Source organism: Pollachius pollachius (genome assembly GCF_949987615.1).
Source record: "Pollachius pollachius genome assembly, chromosome: 5".
Taxonomy (NCBI): Eukaryota; Metazoa; Chordata; class Actinopteri; order Gadiformes; family Gadidae; genus Pollachius; species Pollachius pollachius.
In genome coordinates, this window is record NC_136938.1 from 17,743,748 (window position 1) to 17,756,846 (window position 13,099).

Below are 13,099 nucleotides of genomic sequence, written 5' to 3' on the forward strand. Positions count from 1 at the left end.
CCAGGACTGTTGCATTTTGAAGTCCAACTTAATTATGCACAACTATGCTATGGACTAAAGAAAATGACCAATTATTCTGAGAAAAACATATTTAGTGGGCGAGTGAATGGTACAGATCAAAATGGGCCACTTACGGCGACGTGTGCAATTATAATTTTTCAATGAAGAAATGCATATTCAAATGTGAGTGTGTTTCTTTTCTTCTAACGACTTAATGTCAGCAGTACTGATAAAACAGACGGACAGAAGGAGGTCGACCGCACAGTAAAACAATCCTCTTATAAAACACATACAGAACTGTTCCCTAATCCATTACAGTCGATTAACCAAAGGAAAAATAATTACGAAAGGGAAATTGGTAAATATTAAATGCGCCTTTGAATCAAATGGCATCAAATGAAACACTCAAAGCGTAACTAAATGTATGGTGTGAATATGGACCTCATGCACAAACCCTGATAATCCTCAAATCCAATTGATTCCTTCATGTCCCTGACAAACTGAGAGGGAGGGGGGGGGGGTCAGGGTGGGGGCTGCTAGGATGGGAACAGAGCAGAGGCAGAGTGGAGGTGCTCTGGATTTCCCATTGTCCGACACTGATGCCTGACTGAGACTTTCCTTCAATACTTTTAATGATGCTCATCTATCGAGATGTGTTTTTTTCCTCTGACGAGTTGGCTGCATTCAAAGGAGCAGGAAGGTTTTTTTATTTTTCACACAAGGTTCTTCTCAGAGACTGTGTGGAACGACATTCATGCTTCCGCGATATGACGCATTTCCAAGTGAAGACAGATACCAAGGAGGGAATTTAAAAAGGAGGGATCCGAGAGGGGTTATTGATCCTTTTGGGATTTGATTCGCGACGGCAGGAGAACTAAGAGGACGGTACCGCACACAAGCACACACATGCTCGCACACTCACATATACTTTTTTTTTGAGGCAGACACACACACTCACACACTCTGTGATAAGTCAAACACGCACACGCACACACACAAACAATCTCACTCTAATTCACAGACACACACATACACAAACACACACAGAGGATATGAGCTGTCAAAATAAAGAGTCCATGTCTGTTTCAGGTTAGAGAATGTCATCAATTGGGATATTTTACGACGTCTTGATACGATGAAACGTTTTCTCTCGGGAAAACCTCTCTCTCGCACTCGCTCACTTGAAAACACAATTGGTCTTATATACTGCAACATCTTATTGGATAAAAATAAAAAAGAACTACAGATTCCCCGTCCAGGACCATAAAACAGTTCAAACTCGAATGGCAAGAGTGCAGGATTGCCATACTAGGGATTCAGTGACGACATGGCTGCGTTCCCTTCTGATCATTGTTCCAATGGGCCGTTATCTCAAAAGACGTAACACTTAACAAAGACAGATGCCACGACATGTGCTTCCACATTGAGTATCTCCGTCCTCCCCCCTCCCCCCTCCCCTAACCAGACCTGCTGTTGTTTACCTCCTCGCGTCTTGTTGATCATGAGGTCTGCTCTTACCGCTCCGCATGCCCCCACTGGCTGGAGGAGACCGGGAGGCTTGCCTGGTACCTCAGCCCCCTCCGCCCCCCTATTCTCTGTTGCTCTTTGCCTGCCTGCCTGCCAGGGGGAGGGGATAGTGGTGCGGGGGGGACGATGTATCATACGATACATGATAGACTGAGACGGCTGAAGACATCTAATACATGTCCCGGACCACCTCTTTTGATTTTGACATTTTTTCAATCAAAGCAGACGCCAGGGACAATACGCTATTCCCAACAAGGCACTTACAAAAACATACACAAAAACACACAACCACACCCACACCCACCGTATCAACAGTTTTCCGGAAAATATATAATATGAAGCATGGTATTTTTGTAGTAGGTTCAGAATATTCTAATTATTTTCATGAGAATAATTATTTTGAGTATGTTTTTTTTTATATATTTATAAATGTCCAAAATGATATCTAACTGTGAGATACATTTTCAGAGCCAGAAGAATATCTTCATAACACACTCCTCTGTTGTAGGTTTTACTATAGCAGAAGAAAAAAGTATTTCACTGCACAAATCAAAACGTTCACGTTCTATATATATATATTAAAAAAATATTCAAACAAATCTCTTTAGGATTTTTTCTTTACAGTTATTACAAATCTGTATGTATCTATATGCACGTCTGCAGTCTGACCTTGATTAAACCTTAAAATAAATTTCAAAGAATGTTTGTTGGTGGCTATCCTGTGTTGTTTTATGTAAAAATATTAATCATCTTTCTTGACAGAAAATAAAAGAATAATTAATCGGCATAGTGAAAACTATGAGGTTTATTGCAAACGTTTAAATGTATACGTTTAGATGGGTTTTATTGGACACCTATAGGCTACGCTGCGTGATTTGACAAGGAAACCTAAAATCATCTCACTTCAAAAACCGCAACTGATTTCACAATTGTAAATAATAAGCGCAGTAAATGGGGACACGTGGCTGGTTATTTTCTCAAGCGGAGTCTGACCACAGTCAACGAGATGAGGCTTAATGATAAATACTTGAACTTACTGGCACATGCGTCCGCAAGCCTCTCTATTCAGGTCCAATCCGGAACTTTCCTCAGCTGCAAAAGTCACCACGAGATGCACTTGCAGAGAATCCTAAAAAAAAAAGAGGTACAATAATTGTTAGGTCAGATGCAAAGTAACTGTCTAAATCCAAAAATCACGGAGTTAAGCTCAAAAAGACACAGCGCAAATAAAAACAAAACGTAAGGATTACATTTTCATTCATGAAGACTTGCCTCAATACGAAAAGGTGAAGAGTCGCTAAAAGCGACATGGCCCTAATAAATGAGCAGGGTTTCAATCGAGGACGGCAGTGGGTGTAGGATATATATAGCTATCAAATGCTTCAAACACTGTCAGTTAAACTCTAAAGTGGTCGAAGAAATGATGGAAAAACTAAAACATATTTTCTCTTTTTGATTAATGATTGCTCAAACGGGCTTTGAAACATGCAAGTCACAGCGTGTGCAGTCGCGTCATCAATAGTCGGGTCATCATCAATAGACTTAATTGCCAATTTTCCCCTCTCACTTTTTTTTAACAGTGGCATGCTGCGCTGCGCCGCCAGAGACGAGCTCCTATAGAGCGGGACAGGGCGAGCGTCCCTGTATAGCAGCCGGGACAATGTGCTGAATGGACAGTCTAATTATACATGTGCCATTTAGACTTCCATCGGTCTCCAGTACCACCTTACCTTATGAGGGAACTTGCGCTCACAGCTAACAGCAACTGTTCAAAACAAAATACCATTACGATATCAACTTTACTGCGACATACGAACGAGCGGCGGATTGTTTTCCCACTCCGTTGAGTTTGTGTGCGTGTGTGTGTGTGTGTGTGTGTGTGTGTGTGTGTGTGTGTGTGTGTGTGTGTGTGTGTGTGTGTGTGTGTGTGTGTGTGTGTGTGTGCGTGTGTGTGTGTGTACGCGTGTTCGTGTTCTTGTGTGTTCGTGTGTGTGTGTGTGTGTGGGGGGGGGGGGGGGGGGGGAGGGGGTAACACGACGTGTTATTAAGCGCTATTAACAAACGCCCTACTCTCTAATTAGGAGATTTTATAAGGATGTCTAAACATGCCAGAGGTTTAAAAACAATTGTTAGATGCTTATAAACATATTTTTCCCCCAGATATAGTCACCCCCTAGGCCTACATGCAAGTGTATTGCTGATTATATTATTTATATAATTATTATCATTATTATTTGGTATAATTCTTATCATTTTATTTTGATTAAAATGTCAAAAAGGATATTCTCCTGTCGCCACTTTAATGTTAAATGTTTTATTATCGTTTTCATTATATGAATTATTTTTTGTAATTGTAGGCCTATATTATCAGTGTGTGCTGGATGCCCAAAAAAAGAATAGGCTTTATTGCGCAAGACACAAGTGGAGCTTGTCGCTGTGTCTTCCTCTTTGCAGACCTCTCTGCGAACCGTCCGTGGCGGAAGACAAGTTCATTTAGAAGTTTAGACGAGGGAACATAAATTATCCCTCTTAACTGATATATATATATATATTTATTCTGATAATAAGAGTTGCTATTAAATGTTTTTTTTATAATGTTTGGAATAACCACAACAGGTCTGTTCATTTCAGGACAACTAGTTTGTTATAGCCTATTTTTGTGCATGTGCGACTCTCCTGAAGCACGATATATTAGACTTTTCGAAGTTCTTCTCCTGATATCCTACATGCGGGTGTCCATATGGACTCCTCACTGCATTGACAAGCGTCTTGATTGTTGGGGTTTAATTTATCGCTCTCGCATTCTTCTAAGGTCAAGTCGCCTAACCCTCCAGAGAAAGTTGGGGACGAGCACATTCCTACGGCTAAATGGGGACAAATAGTGCTCGGGTCTGACATTTCCAGAATGTACCCCCTTTGTCCAGCAAAAGACGAGAGCAGGGGTTAACGCAAATACAACCAGATACACCGATACTAATAATTGAAGGAAGATTCAAACATCCTGGTAAAACCACCCCCCATCCCGGAGGCATCCAGGGAGAGCGATAATGCACATGAACGTCACTCTCTAGATGAATACCGCATTTGGACCCCAAATAAGTATCCAGCCAACCGTGGAAAGTCAATGGACATCTCAGGGGGCACATTAAAGGCTGTCAACACGTTTTCTAAAGTAATGACAATATGTCCGCAATGTTAACTATTGCTATTTAAAAAACATAGCTGACACGGGACATGACATGTTGGGTCACGCAGTGAAGTTACAGTACAAAAGTATAGCCCTCTCGTTCCGTGCGCAGAGGATTCATTAAGCGAACAACTTTGTTTTGCAGACACCCCCCCCCCCCCCCCCCCCCAATCCCGTCACAATCACTACTAAGTTCACGTTAAATAAAGTAAGAGTTTGCGCGTCTTTTGTTTATTACGGTAGGCTATACAAGAGATCCAAATGAGGAGTAGGCTATAAAAAAAAAGATGTAAAGTTTAATTGCGCCGCTCGAGCGTCGCGTTTGCTCCTGTTCCCGTAAGAGCAGACGCGCTAAATAATAAAAAATGTCCGTTTAGACCTGACTTTCTGTCGTAGGCTCACCTGTTATGTCCTCACAACTGGCTTCTACTTTCGCTCCAATCACCCCGACATCAAGTGCGCTCAACAACCAAGGCATTCACAGACACCACGCTAGCCCCTGGTGAACTCCCGGTAAACACGGAGCTGTTGTTTAAGTAGCCGAGAGAGAGAGACACTTTACCTTGAAGACTTGGTGTGTTGGAAAAGAGGGGGGTGAAAGCAGGTCCTTGCTTCTGCGTTATCCCGCCGTTTTAAAAACTACTTTTGCAGGAAAAGGTTCAGCTGCGCTATCTGTTGAGCGGAAACTAAAGTGTGTTTACACGGGAGCGCGAGAAGGGTATCCCGCTCTTCCTCGTGGAGTTCAGCTGTCAAACTGCGACTATCTTTTGTTGTTATCTGTTCTTTATCTCATCCCTCTCGCTAGGCTAAGACAAGAGAAGACGACGGTTAGAGCTGTCAATCTTGGCAATCAATGCGAGCAGCCATGTCGCAAGTATTCAAAGCATTTCCCGTCGTGCAACATCAGAAAGTGAGTGGCCGAGGCATTGATCTGAGGAAGGCAAAGAGGCAGGACTCCCCCCCACCCCCTTCTGCCCCCTCCCTCCCACATGAGATGCGCGCGAGCCAGCGAGCGAGCGAGCGAGAGAGATAGAGCTAAATGGAGAGAGAGAGAGAGAGAGAGAGAGAGAGAGAGAGAGAGAGGGAGACAGAGAGAGAGAGAGAGAGAGAGAGATCAGAACTACATTGAAGACAGTGGAGGCGTTTGTTGCCGCGCACAATTGACGTGCTATAATAGGTTAAGTGTGCTTAGATGTCCATCAGTCATTATGAAGTTTATGATGTGAAGTTATTTCAGGATCTAGACACTATTGTCATTATATGTCTCATAAGACAGTATTACAAATGTAACAGTTTGCTCCATCACTTGAGTTTAAGAGAGTGTGAAAACCAAAAAGAGCAAAGACATAGCTTTCGTTTTGATGTTCATTTATTTTATTTTATATATATATGAGAATGTCACATTTGACGTAGGAATTTATTCATCTGAAAATATTTTATTGCGCAGGCAATGTGGTTCCGTTTCCACGAAGGTATGTCGTCTTGTTTTTAAGGAGATACAACAAAACAGGATTTGTTCAACAAAATATATCTCAAATTATTCGACATTTCCTTCCTTAAATTATAAGCAAAGTGCTCCTTCTTGATTTGGAGGGTTTCAAAAATGTATTTTAATACATTTGTTTTCTAGAATAAAAAGGCCTTTTTTTCATTTCGCACCCTGTAATGTTAGAAAACACAACTGTAAAAGATTTTCCAATTGGAATATCGTTCATCTCCTCACTATAATTACCCATTGATTCAATATATTAAATTGATTTAAATCGACCCTTCTAATATTAGCCTATATTTTTTTTATTGAAAAAAATGTTATTTAGTATAGGAATGAATTGACCAGTAGACTTGTGTACGAAAGGTCGACAATAAAGAGCCACTATATTATGATTCATGAAATTTTAACTGCCGGAACAGGTGAATAGGCTATTAGACTGTAAACTAAACATTTGCACAAATGAAACAGGAACAGTCCTAGCTGCTTGGGGAATACTGGTGGGGCTTTAGAATAGCCTATACTTTGTTTGTTCTGTACTCTGAAATGACATTAAAGTCCCGGCTGCCGACAAAGGTGACCCACAGGTTGCACTCCGATGATCAGAAGAAAAAGAAAAAAAAAACGTGTGTGTAGCCTAATGCCTTGCTGATCCGCGGGTTAAATTGGGCTTAGCTCAAAAGTCAATCGCGAAATCTTCAATAACCCTGCCTTTAAAGAAGGGGAAACACATTGGCAAAAACAACGCTGCATTTCTAGACGAATTTCTGAACGGACAGTATAAGAGCAGGTAAACATTCTATTTTTTTGACAACCCACATTTCGACAATTTTAAAAGTCTTTCTTTCCCAAATAGTATATATATAAAAGTATATATAGCAGAATATTACTTACAAAGAGAGGAGATAGCTTAAGAACTCTGTGAGTTCTCTGAAGTCATATGATGCTGGAAGGTGGGGAGGAGAAGCGAGGAGCGCTAGAGGAGTAAAGTGGAGAGGGAGAGAGTGAATTGTCCGCACATCTGATGCACATCACACTCAGCGCTGCGATGACTCTTGTGTAGAAACACACAAACTGCGCAAGACAATTTATTCATCAACAACAATTATTTTTAAAATGAGAAGAAATAAAGGAAGATCTTCTTTTCACCAACGACCCGAAACATTACCTCATATCCCCGGAGGATATTTTAAACATGAGTCCTGGGGGGAAAAAGAGACTAAAATCATAGAAAATAAATCACCTCTATAGTAGACTACCTTTATAATTTTGGAATCTCACGTATTTCGGGTGAGGTACGAACCTCCCTGAAATGAGGGATAGCTTTAAGGAGGGAAGGGCATTTGATGACCCATATGGGATTTTGGTTGGAGTTCAGCCTTTACCTGTGTGGCGGAATGAACCCATCCGCGTGTTGCATGTGTCTCATGCGCCACCTTTTGGAGACTTTGGGAAATACTATTAGAAATGTCCAACGCGCGTGTACGCGCGTGTCCCCTATCTCTAAACTCAATACATGTGTTTCTTGGAAAATAAAATAGCTTTACTTGACCTAAAATTAATAATGACATTAAAGGTATTTGTATCTTTATTCGACTAGTATTGTCATGTACTTTTTCAAACATAAAAACTAGGCCTTACCTTCTCTCTTATTCTACAGTCATCTTATTGATGCATTGAAAAAAAATAAATCTATATATATATATATATTCCAACCCTCTCCAAGCCTCTCAAGTCTAGGCTATATTCCTGCACTGGAGCTTTGTACGAAAGATTTTGAAATAAAAAACAAGGTCTGTCTATTCAAAATGAAAGTGTTCCTTTATCTCTGGATTAACAGACCCCCATCAAGTCATGGCAGTCAGAGGATACAGTATAACAATTAGTCATGACCGCATCAGAGTCCCAACATGTAATAGTTAACACACAGGACCCTTCCGAGCACTTATATATAAAATAGACCTCTAATGGAAATCCCACTCTGTATTCTCACACCAAAAGTCAATTACACAAGCGTGGGTCATGTGGACAACCATAGGACACTGTGTCTGGTTAGTTCCAGGATATTTGCATATGCGATGAGTCTTTGATGCATCTGGAAATCATCTTCCAAGTCTAGACCATAAATATTTGAAAAGGAGAGCACATTAAAAAAAATCAACATTTTTGTTACATTAAATTAACATGTGTTCTTCTCCTGCTCTGCATTGTTAATTTGCTAACAGGCAGTGACTGTCTGTGGCCACACTCATAGGTCAAAGATTAGTCATGGGAGACATGTTGAGATGGCCTTGAATTGTCCCATGGAATTGTATAATTTGATTGTATTCTAACAATTCAATTGTAATAAGAAAAGAAAGAACTCCCAATCCAAGCCTTGAATGGTCTATTCATAATACAAAACAATTTAACAATAGTTCTGTGGTTTTGATCAATCTCAAATGCATCAAAATTGTAAGCCTAACGCTAACCAGGTTTGGGCGAAGCCAAAAGGTTCTGGATGGGGCGCTGGGGTGCTTTCTCCATCTTATTTGGAGACCCCCCCAAAAGCCAGGTATAATTCTGAAACTGGTCCCACCCATATAGAAATGAAACCTGCGCCACTGTCTGGTTTACTGTATGTAATCACTGCTAGGTTTACTGTCTGTTATCAGTAAAGTCTATATGTGAGGAAAATAAATTTCAATCTGTACTTGAGTTTAGAATATTAGGGATTAGGAGGTCAGGAGGTCTCCTGAACTAAAATATAGAAAGCTTTATGAACCTAGTACCATCAACTTCCATTCCATATTATTTTTACTATTCTTACAATGAATCCCCTTAACAGGGATTCATTGGTATTTCATAATGTCATATGCAAAACCAGCAATCTAACATTTTATTATACTTATGCACTCAATTGTTCTGTCTTGTTCGTTTTCTTTTCTGTTGTTTTACGATTTATCAATATAACAAAAACCTAGTCTAGTTCTTTATTTCTGAAGAACAACACATCCAAAGTGAGATACAGTCTGCTTTAAATAGTGTAGTCCATCATCTGGGAATCGTACACACACATTTCATTTGAGAGGTGGGAGCTGATGCTGCTGGGGGTTAAGTGCCTTGCTCCAGGGCAGTGAGTTGGCAGAACATATCTGCTGCTTGGCCCCCCACTGTTTCCCCATTCAATTTCTCAACATTGTTTAGTCATAGAGAGGCAACATGAGATAACTTAATCATTAATGAATGCCAAGTTATGCGATTAACTTTGAGACTATTTGCATACATGCAAATGGTCTCCGCCACCATCAGACTTGCAAAGTGGGACGCTCTGTTCTCATTAGCTGACCCCAATCTCTCACTTGTAACTCCGGATTTCATCAAAGTTTAGCAGGATCTAATATTTCCTTTCAAGTGAACAGAGAACCACTGATTAACCATGTTGAAATAAGGAGCGCAACATGCCAATTCTAATTATATAGCTTCAGCGACATTAATGGACAGCCTGTTTCAACACTACAACTACTACTTCTACACCTACTACTAGTACTACAACCGCTACTACCACTGCTACTATTATTACTTTGATTCACGTTCATACATTTTCACGGTTATTTTATTTTCTGTAAGAAAGGGCCTGTAACTTGCATTGTTCAAAGGTTCAGTTAGGTATATTGATTATTGCCTAATTGGATGAGGAATTCCCCATTACATTTTATATTGGTTCCAAATTATGCTATTATTTCAACTTCAAAAAGGCATCGCATGTTAATAAAGCAATTTGCATCATGATGTATTATATGTTTACAGTCGACACCCATGTTGTAATTGTGTTCAATGGTCAGTCAAAATTATGGAAAATCTCCTTATTTCAAATTATGAATGGAATTCAAAATAGATTTTACTATGTTAATATTATATATCTAAATCTTCACATGTACAAGTTGTGTATGTAAAGAAAGACTTGTATTTTTGTATCACTTATGAATGACTTTGCTCGAGGCCCAGGGGCATTGGTTAATTTACAAAGCGATTGCTTTTAAGTACAAAGAGCCCAGCTGGCTGTAGGTATTGTAAAAAGGCTTCCGTTAAAGGGACTGCTTTATTGTCTCATGCAAAACAATATGCAATTAATTGCTCAAAATGTATTTCTTTTCACTCACTGACTTTAATATGATTGTTGTATACCATCAAATATTTCAACAGAAATTTGACACACAAGGGCAATTTGATTAAAAACTTAGAGATTATTTCCAACATATTGTTTTAGGAATGTGCATAGTTTGGTTCAATGCACCACATTACTCAGTACACAGTATAATGCAGCTTTATTCCCTATTCTTTTTATAGTATGCCGACATACTGGGAAGAATATTCAGTGATTCTGAGCTCTTCAATTATTCAGCTATTCAGCATCCCATTTCTAAGGCCTTCAAAAAATGTACCATTTGTTGCGCTTGAGATAATAAAACAGCATAACATACCGTCTATAAATCAAAGTGCCTTTTGTATTGGATTCCTAAGTTGTACCATTGTAAAAGCGGACTGCATTCTCCATTCCCCCGCGGCGTACAGAGGTGTGTACCATTGTGTGTTCACTGTAGTCTGGTCATCAGACATTCATAGAAATTCACTGTTTCACTGATGCAATGGAAAATAGCATCTCGGGAAATGGAGGCACTATTTTTCCTTTCTCGCTCTTCTTGAAAAAGGAGTCTTGTGTATGTTCTCTGGGTACATTTGGTGCACAGTGTTGTGAACAACACAGAGCCATTAGCCATAAGGGCAGAGGGGTCAGAGCTCTCACTCACTAAAGCGTTCCACTGGTCCTCCTTGTCCTGGAGCTAGTAAACATCTGACAGCATTAACATCAAAGTCAACAAAAAAACGTGCATGATCGCTATTAAAGTGAGATATTTATATGAATATATGTTTTCACTTCCTACAAACAATTTAACGTTAACGATGCTTTCTAAGGAGGAGTGTGTTGGTGTGCATCTCCAGAAGCAAAGCGAAGCCAGTGAGTATTTAGTCAAGGATTAATGTATGAGGCCTTGATTGCATTTAACAGAACAGGACCCAATTAGCATAATAGGCCCTCTTTCATTCTCTTTGAAGTCCAGATCCTAGAATCACAAATGTACACGATGCGCCAGCCAAAACAGCCAAACGTCAATTCATGGAAATGCCACAATCCTCAGCGGAGAGTCTTGGGTGGAATTTCTTCTTCTTTTTTTTGCAGGAGGAGTGGAAAAACATCCCACTTTTATTGCAAAATAAGCAGAAGAGAGGATGCGATGGGTGTTGTTCAGGCACCGCGGGGGCCGGACTCCATCCCGGAGAATGGATGGAGGCTCCTAGGGTGGGCGCTGAGGGAGGTGCATCCGCTCTCAGGTGTCTTCAAAGCGCCGCACATGAAGGAAGGTAATTACTCTTCAATTAAAGAGATATTAGCCCACTTGGGAAGGGCACAGCCCACTCTAAGTGAAATAAGTTAGAGGCAACGCATGTCCAATAACTAAGACGCATCATCACACACCGGGAGAGAGCGGGACTAAACAATCTGGGGGTTGTTTTTTTAGTGCCCCTCAAACTCCTTAAGTCAGTTTGTATTACTGGAAATCCACTGAGTAGGTGGATTGTGTTGAGCCTGGGTGCAAAAAAAATTGTAATCCTTATTTTGATTCACAAGTTCAATACCATGTAGTCTAGGCAGCTTTCTTTTACAATTGCAATGGAGACATAGTTCATGATTTAAAGATATGAATTCTTTGCTACAGACTCCAGAGGTATTAATCTCTATACCTTCTTGGTTGGAAAATGTAGACACGGAATTAAAAATGCCCTTTCAGATAGGAAAAGCTTTGAACTTAAGTAACATTTCAAAAAGACTGTTTTGAATTGAAAGTTCACCTCCTTGGAGCACGGCATTGGCTTTTCAAATAATAGAATGAAGTTTAATAGGTCAAAGCAATCAATGTAGCGTTCAAAGAGAATCCGCCAGCTATGATGAGTGTGCATTTTGTACTTTTCCTTTTGTACATGGCCAGAATGAAGATATGTTCCATTCATCAATAATATATAATGGGCTTTACAAATGTGTGTGTTTTTTTATGCCAGACTTCATTAACTTTATAATTGTCAGTTCATATAAAGAACATGTTAGCAAGCTATCGAGTACAATCTATCTATCAATGTATATATTTACTGACAGGTAGACAAGCATGCAGGCTGGTAGGCAGGCAGCTAGGCAGGTGGTAAGCCAGCAGGCAAGTAGGTATCCAAATTAAGTGATCAGGCAGGTATATATCTAATTAATCAAACAAAGAAGCATAAAGATTAAAGTATAGAGTGCAAGCAAGTATTTTCTAAATAAAATATGTTTACATTTAAACAAGAACATTTGGGTCGACTTAGCTCAGGAGGTAGAGCGGATAGACTTGCATCCCCAGCACCTCCTAGCAGAGTGTCAAGGTGTCCCTGAGCAAACACCTAGCCCTAACTACTCCCAACGAGGTGACAACAACCATTTTCAGGTTGTTGGAAGCAGATGGAAGTTTAATCTAAGGACCTATAGATGGAGTCACAGGCCCTTCACAGAAGACAACCACTGATCTAAGCTTATTTTATTTTTTCAATAAATTCATTAATTCACTTATTTTCAGGTTGTTGTTGTTTACCTGGACTGTTGCCTTGCATGGTTGGTGAATTCATGCATGAAGTCGGTTTTGACAAAAGTGTCTGCTAAATGCCAAAAATGTTAAAAAGTGAAATGACAGTATCCAACAAATCTATTTTGAATATAAACCAAATATGCTCCAAATAAGCTAAATGTTATATATAACATATATATATATATATATATATATATATATATATATATCCTATATCCTTTTCTCAAACATCACTATCTGAAA

The 13,099-nt window shown here is 39.8% G+C and overlaps 1 protein-coding gene across 6 annotated transcripts in view; it reads right to left on the reverse strand.

The window, feature by feature from the left end:
- The window catches only part of sox6 (SRY-box transcription factor 6), a 135,363-nt gene extending 129,761 nt beyond the window's left edge, over positions 1-5,602 (reverse strand). For all 6 annotated transcript variants that reach the window (XM_079736655.1, XM_079736657.1, XM_079736654.1 and 3 more), the window contains exons 1-2: positions 5,277-5,602; positions 2,565-2,656 (exon numbers count right to left, since the gene is read on the reverse strand). The gene's annotated coding sequence lies outside the window, so the exon portion shown is untranslated. The remainder of the gene's footprint in view (positions 1-2,564; positions 2,657-5,276) is intronic.
- Between the last annotated feature and the right edge of the window lie 7,497 nt (positions 5,603-13,099).